Source organism: Cricetulus griseus, unplaced genomic scaffold, assembly GCF_003668045.3.
Source record: "Cricetulus griseus strain 17A/GY unplaced genomic scaffold, alternate assembly CriGri-PICRH-1.0 unplaced_scaffold_35, whole genome shotgun sequence".
Taxonomy (NCBI): Eukaryota; Metazoa; Chordata; class Mammalia; order Rodentia; family Cricetidae; genus Cricetulus; species Cricetulus griseus.
Window position 1 is genome coordinate 80,624 of NW_023277086.1, and position 10,149 is coordinate 90,772.

Genomic DNA, 10,149 nt, shown 5'->3' on the forward strand with positions numbered 1-10,149 from the left:
TGTTTGCCTAGAATAGACTCAAAGAAGTGACAATGCTGTTTTACTTCTTGATATGAGTGTGAACCATCATCTTATACCTATCCCAGACCTTTTTTGATATAGGAATAACTCTGTGGTTCCTGCATGGCCTGTAACTCTTTATGGAAACCAGGCCTGCCTCAAACTCAGGGATCTTCCTGGCTCACTTCAAGATGGTGGGATTAAAGTTATGTAAAACCACTCCCAGCTGGCTGTTGATGGTGCACACCTTTAATGCCAGCACTCAGGAGCAGAGGCAAATGGATCTCTGTGAGTTCGAGACCAGCCTGGTCTGCAATTGCTAGTTCCAGGACAGCCTCCAAAGCCACAGAGAAACCCTGTCTCCAAGAACTCCTGGCTCATGTCCCAGTCTTGATTTCATTTCTCTACTCAGAGTGCTGACTGATCTTCTGAAAAAGTCTTTTGATGAAACCATGCATGTCTCCCTGCAAGACACAATGTTTGTTTATACATTTGTTTTTGTTGTTGTTTTGTTTTTTTGAGATGTGGTCTCTTTGTGTAACTCTTGCTGTCTCCTCCAGGCTGGCCTGGGACTCACAGATCTGCCTGCATCCTCTATCTCCCAAATACTGTGATTAAAGTCTTGAGCCACCACTGTCTGAGGACAATTTTGAAAAATTGTTTTGAGAACCAATTGTGTGTCTCCCATCTGTCCCCTAATTTAATATATCCAACAATGACCTTTAACTTCTGATCCTCATGCCTCAAATCTTGAATTCCAGGACAGCAGGATGTCCCAGGTCTAGGTCATGCAGTGACGAAGTGAATGCCCAGGGTTTGTGATTCTAGGCAATCAAGCTCTCTCCCCACTGGGCCACAGCTCCAAAACCCTTGCATGACATTAATGGATTAAAGCCATGCTCCTGTAACCCGATTAGCTAAGAGAGCAGGTCTCAAAGCAGTCAACTTTATTCCAAAACTGATTTCAGTATTGTGGATAGGTGAGAGACAGCCTGTATAAGATCCTGCTCTGGGGAATTTTCTTAATTAGTCCTGGGTGGAGTGGGTCCAGTTCATTTTGGCTGGGGTGACTCCTGGGCTTTTGGTCCTTTTTTCTAATAAAATTACAGGCTAAGCAAGCTTTGGGATGAAAGCCAGTAAGCAGCATCCTTTTGCCCTCTGCATTAGCTACTGCCTCCCATTTCCTGCCCTTTGAGTTCCTGTCCTGACTTCCTTCAATGGTGGACTATGATGTTGAAGTATAACCCAAAGAAATCCTTTCCTTCCCAGTTTTCTGTTGGTCAGTCAGTGATCATTGCAGCAATAGAAAACCATAAAACTGGTACTTTGTCATTTTTTGGAGGTTTTGTGTAGTCTATTGTCATGATTCCTATCTGACTCACACTGAGAACCATGTGATTCTTATGAATGGTCCTCAGCAAGGGGCATTGGCTCAAAAGAGTAATGCTAGCAGTAGGAAGCTGGAGGCAGGAGTTTGGCTGAGAGTTGGGGTATCAAATCAATCTTAGCCACAAGGAAAGACCTTGTCTCAAAATATAATCTTACCAAAACTCTGGATTGGGAAGTGATTGATTGAATTTGATAAAGTGTGAAAAGTGACCATGGTCAAGATCCCAGGCCCGTGGTTCTCGACACCAGGATTGACTATCTTGTTTAATTTCACTTTTGACTAAATATGTTTTAACACTGGCTCAGGCCTATCTGAAACTATTTATGTAGCCAAAGATGACCTCTAAGTCTCAGTAATAATACTCTCCATGGCAGGGTACATGATAGAGTGTGTCCAGGTTCATTAGATCTTCATGCAGGAGAATGACCTGAGACCATAGTAGACTAGAACCCATTCATGGAGTCACTGCATGAACACCAGGGTTTTCTTGTCTTTTCTTTCTTTTACTTCTCCTCCTTTGTTTGAGACAGGGTTTCTCTGAAGCCCTGGCTGTCCTGGAACTTTGGTAGAGGCAGGAGGCCTCCACTCCAGTGAGATCTGATTCTAGTGCTGGATAAAGGTGTGGGCCACCACACCCTGTGTTTCTTGCTATGAGTGTAACAGATCTTCCTAGGCAATCATTGCCATGATGAGGAGGCCAGAGTACAGCAGGTCTCCATGTGGCATGGATTTGATGACCTAAGCTAGTTACTTCTTCCAGTAACATGAATCATTCTGGAGTTGAAAAACCCAGTACAATCCCTCGGTCTACAAAGAAAGCACAGAACCTTGGGTTGATAATAAAGCTGCCTGATATCCAAATCAGTCCTTCATGATGGCTTTTGCTATGTTTAATTTCTGATCTGGTGTTTGTTGTCTAACTAATGATGACCTTGAACACCTCATATGCTGGAATACAGGCTTTCTGCACTATGTGCAGTGTGGTGGTGGTGATGTTAGTCTTCACGTGTTGAGGGGCTGGACACCAGAGCCAGAGTCTTCAGCACACTAGCTGAGCTTTTACCATTTGAGCTACATCACCCATCCCTTATTGGAAGAAAATTTTGTAATATTTATGTACAGAAATCTTAGGGTTTAACCCAGTATTTGGGAGTTATTTTCCTTTTCTAGCTTGGAAATTGGATCCACAGGTTTAGGACCTAGTACATTGCCTTCGCAATAGTGCCAAATCTCATAATTGTCATTGTAAATGGTCCACTCAGACTTTTTGTGTTCTCAGAGACAAGGCTTCAGTCTGAACATCACACTGACCTGCAACTCACTGTGTAACCCAGGCTGGTTTTGAACTCATTATAACCTCCTGAGTCATGTTGTGTGGTGTGTCCATTAGAAAAGACTACTTTCCCATTGTTTTAAGCCAATAAAGAGTCTTTTAGTCAGTTGGTACTTACTTACAGTGTGTCTTCAGGATCCCAATGTAGCTGGGAACTTTTATCAGGGTGATCCTTGAAACACCCTGGGTATGCATGTCTGGGTATGCAAACATTAGTTTGCAAGAACAGTTAACCAGTAGTGGGACTACAGTAAACATAAAGCAAGTCTAGTAACTTAGAGACTTATGGAATTGGGTGGGTTGGCTCTTTGTTGTTTTGGCAGTGTTCTCTACATGCTGAGTTTTATACCCTGGATGGTATGACTGTGCTAAGATCTAGGAGCCTAAGTCCACTACATTCTGGCTCGTCTTAGTGATTGAGTCAAAATCACAAGAGGTGTTCAAAGTGGTGGTGGATTTTGGGTTGGTCTCTCAGATATTCCAATGAATTGCCTGTATAGGGGACTGGAGGAGCTGTAGCAAGAAAGGAATGGTCAACGTGTTCTGACAACTGCTCATCTCTGGGCCTGGGAAGTAGTGGGAGAGATTTTCCAAGCACAATCTCATAGGGGTAAATCCCTTCCTATATGGGGACAGGCACAAAGCAAAGGAAGGTCAATTTGCCATTTGTTGGACTCTATGGTACACACCTTCAATCTCAGCACTTGGGAGGCAGAGGCAGTCTGTTCTACAGAACAAATAACAGGACAACCTCCAAAGCAAGACAGAGAAACACTGTGTTGAAAAAGAAATTAAACAACAGGAGGCTAGAGAGATGGCTCAACGGTTAAGAGCACTGACAGCTCTTCCAGAGGTCCTGAGTTAATTCCCATCAACCACATGGTGGCTCATAACCATCTATCATGAGATCTGGTGCCCTCTTCCAGAGTATAGGCAAAGATGCAGACAGAACATTGTATATGTAATAAAAATAAGTAAATAAATGTTTAAAAATAATGTCAGAAAACATAAAAAAATTAAACAACAAAAAATGACAGAAAATAGCTCCTTTTACTGTTTCATTTATTTCATATGCCCACAACTCTGAGATATATATTAACAATGATGTTTTCAAACTCTGTCTAAAGCTTTAGCTATTAACTGAGGGGAATTGAAGGGTTTGGCTATGAAAGCCCACTATTTTCTGACCTCTTTGCTATTTCAGCAGTCCTGGTCTAGGTGGGGAACACTTCTACCCAGAATAGGTATCTAACAAACCAGGTACTTTTGTTCTTCCCGGGCAGGCTAATCTTAGTGGAGTCAGTTTTCCCCAGTTTTCAAGGTTGTGGTCTCTCATTTAGACTCCTTCCCAGGTGAGGGCTCTCTGTTTTTGATTTACTTGAGCACAAGTGACATCTGGCTGAGAAATGGTGGGCTAGGCATCCAGTCTAGGTATAACATACCATGGTCTGAGCTACTCAGAAACTTTTATTCACCCCAGATGTGTCAACTGGTGAAGGTCAGTTACCAGAGTCCTGCCGATTGTTTCTGGAAGAATGATTTTCCTCCCTGGAGTCCTTCATCAGCCTGTACGTTTGAACTGCCCATTTTGTCTCTTTCATGGAATCTTAGGCAACAATGGTTGGGGCATGTCATCAGAATATCGGTAAACTCCAATGGTCTTAGGGCCATTTATCAAACAGCCAGGTCAGTGGATGAGCAGTGGATGACAGCAACTCATAGGGGAAGCTAAATACCCTCAAAGGGGGCCAAGATTTTTCTTCATTTCTTCCCATAGTGGTGAGAAGTCCACTTTCCCTATCAATCAAGTGATGGACATACCTGGTAGTAAAAGCCTAGCGACTCGTTGTATAGAGTCCTGTACTTTTCACCCCCTGAGTCAGTTCTGCTCTCAGAACTGAGGTACCTGGCACAAATTGTTTTAGTTAGAGGTATTACTCAACTTCCATGTATCTGGTTTCATCTTTCATCTCAAGATAGTTATGGATGAAAACCTGTTGGTTGCTATAAGGCAAGAGAGTAGCAGGACAGACAGTAGTGGGTTTCTCAAACAGGACTCAAGGTTAGGTGGTCCAGGAATACGACCTGGTACTGGGTTAAAGAGGAAGTAGATAGCCAGCATTCTTGTGGTGCTCAGACGAGGGCTTCAATGGATTCGGGTGCTTTGGCTTATAAGATCTTGATCACAATTAAGTTGTTTCTTTGTTTTCCATTCCAGTGCCATTAGCCACCAAAGCTCTTAACACAGGTGGGCCATCTTGTGGCTACAGCATCCAGTTGTTTGGATAGGTATGGCCTAGGGCATTTCCATGCATCCAAAGTTTAGGGTATATCCCCTTTTGTCTTTTATTCATGAACAGAAAGATGAAAAGATTTTGAGACATCTCAAAGTGTGAGTGCTGTTGCCAAAGCAGAGTCTAAATATTTTAAAGCCTCAAATGTCTTTTGTTTAGTCTCAGTCCAGTGTCCTCTTTGTGCTAATGTAAAGGGCTTTGATATTTCCATAAACTGATCCAGAGGCAGCTGTACCCTACTGCACCTGGGAACTCTCAAATCTATGTCTCCTGGTCTTTGGAGTTGGAATATGAAGAATGGCAGGATCCTCTGAGACAGACTCCTTTGGCTTCCCCTCACCTGGAAGCTAAGGTGGGCAGCCTCTGATGTGCAAAGTAGCTTTCTTAGCTGACATTCTGTAGCCCAAGGTCTGTAATTCTTGCAGAAGTCCTTCAGTGGCCCTTTCATAATCTATGTTCTCCAAAAACCTCTGATGGAAGGGCAGGAGGTCAGCATTTATTGTCTCATCAAACAGGGTTTGAGAATTGTTAAATCTTGAAAATTTAAAATTTTTATGGACAATCTGGTCCATATGCGTTCCCCCACTTAAACCTCCCTCTGGATCTTTCCATTTAAAAGCAGAGATGGCTGACTCACCTCTGCTAACTGGAGGCTGAAGAATGCATCTTTTGTTTCACAAACTCCTTGGTCTCCTGAGAGTCTGTGGAGATCTCTCAGTGGTGGAACAACTGGCAGAAGTCATTGGAGCCCAAGCATCTATTCCTGGCACACACAGGGACAAACCAATTCAAACAATTCTCAAGGAACTTTTCAACTTTATCTTCCTAAACAGGATCACCTGCATTCAGGGATGACTTCAAACTGGCTAGGTATAGAAGGATGATCTTGAACTCCTCATGCTCCTGCCTTCACCACCCAGTCTGCTGTAATAAGGGGAGTTGGTGAATGAACTGGGCCTGACCTCAGGAATCTAATATTATGCCCATGACTGGAAACCATGGATGGAAATCTAAGGAGTGATGGTAATGTCCAATGGAATACCAGGGAAGAGCAGGCATGGAGGCTCCTATCTGCAATTCCTACAGCTCTGGAAGGCACAGGTGTGAGGAGCAGCAGTAAAAGGCATAGGCGCTACTTAGACAGTTCCTCCCATACTGAAATGCACAAGGAGGTGTCCGGGCAGTGACAAATAGCCTTGCGGGAGCACCCAAGGAACTATATATAAAGTCTTGGAGGTGTGTTGTGTGTATGTGTGTGAGGTTTGTCATCTGTGGTTTTGGGAGCCCTAACAAGCTAGTCTATTGTTAATCCCACTGGGCAAGAATAATACCACTACCACAATTTTTGAGACAAATTTCAAGCTCGTTTCATTAAATAATGGACAAATGATAGACACTGACTGGCTAGGTCCATACTTGGTATTCCCATAGCATGGTGCCAAAATACATTATCCAGATGCCTATGAAGACAAAACCCACAAGACTATTTCCTGCATTTGTCTAATGAGAGAAGTGTGTTATTTCCAGGCCAGCTTGGTCTACATAGTGAGTTCCAGGACAGCCAGTTATATAGTCAGACTGTCTTGAAAAAGACAGAAAAAGAAAAAGAAGGAAGAAAAAAAGGAAACAAGGAAGGAAGGAAGGATGGAAGGCAGGAAGGAAGGAAGGAAGGAAGGAAGGAAGGAAGGAAGGAAGGAAGGAAGGAAGGAAGGAAGAAAATCAAATTTCTGGGAAGCCAAAAAAGGCAGAAGAGTGAGCATGACTCACACCAGTCATTTCAAACTTACATTTTTGTGGGGTGGAAGTAGCTGAAGGAAACACAAGAATCAATTGTGGAGGCTGGGTGATTTCCTCCCTAGCAAGCAAAAGGCCTTATGGGGTCCACAGTAGACATGAACTAGGCTTAGTGGTCCATCCATGCACCCCTGCCATCATGGCACTTGCAAGTAGAGGCAGGAGGATCTGAAGTTCAAGGCCATCTTCCGCTGTATAGGGACTTCATGGACTGTGGACTACAGAATACCTTATTAATTGGGTTTTATGGCTTGATAATAGGTTTCTCTACCCACACAGTAAGCCAAATCAAGCCAAATTGGAGAAGTAAAGAACAAGTTAATTCGAGCAAAGCAACTTCAGGGTGAGTTCTTCAATCCCACAGATGGAGACTGGAGAAGTTCCACACCTGAACTAAAGCAGGGAGTTTATATTAGGTGGGAGGCCAGGAGTGATGATGTGTCCACCACAAGCTGGGTTTATGCCAAGCATGCTGAAAATCTGACTGCTTTATGCAGGGATTTTGGCTGCTGGCAAGTTCAGGGGAAGAGCTGCTCTAGCTGCCAAGAATGTGATCCTAGGCTCTTTGGTGCATCCCTTTCTTTGGAGATTCTCAGAGTGGTTGGTGTTTGGAGACATTGAGTTAGGAATGGGATTTTCCAGATCATGCAGGGGGACATAGAGGTTCCAAAAGAACACGTATCTCATGAAAATCAAATTCATGAAGTCTCTGGGGATGTTGCTGTATTGAGGTTGCTTCCATATGAATGGAAGGATTGAGTCTCACATACTAAGTTGTGGGGATTTTCTTTTTCTGCCTCCTTTTTTCTTTCTCTCTCTCTCTCTCTCTCTCTCTCTCTCTCTCTCTCTCTCTCTCTCTCTCTCTCTCTCTCTCTCTCTCTCTCTCTCTCTCTCTCTCTCTCTCTCTCTCTCTCTCTCTCTCTCTCTCTCTCTCTCTCTCCACGTTTAACTCCAAGCTAGCTTGAACCTGAGCAGTTTACTCCTGATTCAGTCTCCAGAGCAGTGGGCTGACAGCCTCAGGTCCCACACCTAGTCATTCTTTCTCCCTTCTGATTTCTTCCCATTCCTGATCCTCCATGGATCACATGACTCTTAACTACTCCACAGGCCAGGCTTCCCTTGAGCTCATAACAGTACCATCTCCCAGACTTGTAGAGTCCTGTGGATCAATCCCAGGGGCTGCTCCACGTTAGGCAAGCTCTGTCCCCACTGAGCACAACCCAGCCCTTTCATCCTGATAGAAGCCGAGTTCTCTGGATGCTACACAGACTGGGCTCTCCCCCCATGTTCTGGGTTGTCCTTCCTCCCCCAAACCTCCAGGCCTCTCATACAGGAAAGAGAATATTCAGGTACATGGTTACAGAGGGATAAGAATTCATCCTGTTAGAGAATCCTGGAGGCAAGCAGCAGGAATTAAGACAAGAAGCTGAAGGTTCATGTCTCAATCTCCAAGGAGGATGGGAAAGAGCAAATTGAGAATAACTTCAAAGCCCACCCCTAGCCGCACCCCCAGGGACACACTTCATCCCACAGGGCCACACCTCCTACATTTACCCAAATAGACTTACCCACTGGGAGCCAAGTATCCAAACAGCAGAACCCATGGGGACATTCTTTTTACAGCACCACACAGCCTCTCTATACTCTGGGAGACTGAGTGTGGCTTTCAGTCTGGTGTGCCTAGGCCTGGAGCATTAGTTGCGGTGAATTCAAATCCCATCTTTCTAGTGCTGTGTTGTGTGTTTCACTTCGATGCTCAGGTGATGCTCTTACAGGGCATCAAGGTTGCCGGGGAAATGACAGTGTTTGAAGAGCCTGTCTGTTAAAGAAAGGGGTCATGTGTCCCACACCATGGTGTGCTGTGTGGCTTGGTGGTTGGGGTGAGGAGCTGAGGTGCCAGGGCTTTCTCTGGGTACTTCCTACTATTTCGGGATGTGTCAAGCCAAAGTTTCACTGTGTAGCCTTAGTTGTCCTGGACTTCACTTTGTAGATCAGGGTAGGCTGAAACTCAGAGCCACCTGCCTCTGCCTCCCCAATGGTGGGATGAAAGGCATGCACCACCACTGACGGACTGGCTTTTTCTTTTTCTTGACACAGGGTCTCTCTATATAGCTCTGACTGTTCTGGAACTTCCTCTGTAGACCAGGCTGTCCTTGAACTCACAGACCTGTCTGCCTTTGCCTCCAGAAAGTTGAGATTAAGGGCGTAGGCCACCACTGCCTGATTTCCTCCTCTGCTTTGTTTGTCTGCTTGTTTGCAGGGATTCAAGCAGCCCAGGCTGCCTAGAGACTGGTTACACATTAGGGGATGACCCTGAACTTGGCATCTTCCAGCATCTTCCTACTGAGTTTTGGAATTACAAGCATGTGACCCCATCATAACCAGTTTATTCTGTTTTGCCATCACCCCCAGAGCTTGAAGTGTACTAGCCTGGAGCTCTACCAACTGGGCTTCATCACTAGCCCTCACCATTAACATTTTTATGTCATACAAACTGTTGGTTTTTATTTTGACAGTTACTGTTCTCCAAACCCTTTTAACACTATGTTTCTGTGTTTGGCTCTGTTTGTGGGGATGTGCACTTGAGTCCTGGTGCCTGTGGAGACCAGAGGTGTTGGATTCTTCTGAAGTTTCAGACATGTGAATGTCGCACATGGGTGCTAGGATTTAAACTTGGGTCCTCTGTAAAAAACCCACACAGATACCCATGAAACAAACAAATAAGCCCAGGAGTGCCTTTAATCCCAGCACTTGGGAGGCAGAGGCAGGCAGATCTTTGTGAGTTTGAGACCAGGCTAGTCTATAAGAGCTAGTTCCAGGACAACCTCCAAAGCTACAGAGAAACCCTGTCTTGGCAAACCAAATCAGTCAATCAATCAATCAATCAATCAATTAATTTTTAAACTATTTTTCTTTTCTATTTCAGATTAAAATGTAACTGGGATTTCTTACTTCTTTTTTTCTCTTTTTTTAATTAGAAAGAAAATTATTTTACATGTATATCCCAGGTCCCTCTCCCTCCCCTCCTCCTTTGCTACCCCAACTAACACCCTACCTGTCCCATACCATTTGTGTTCCCCAGGGAGGGTGAGGCCTTCCATTGGGGGGGTCTTCAAAGTCTGTCATATTCTTTGGGGTAGGGTCTAGCCCAACCCCCTTGTATCTAAGCTCAGGGAGTATCCCTCCATGTGGGAATGGCTCCTAAAGTCCATTCCTATGGTAGCGATAAGTACTGATCCACTACAAGAGGCTCCATAGATTACCAAGGTCTCCTCACTGACACCCACTTTCAGGGGGTCTGGATCAGACCCATGCTGGTTTCCCAGCTATCAGTCTGG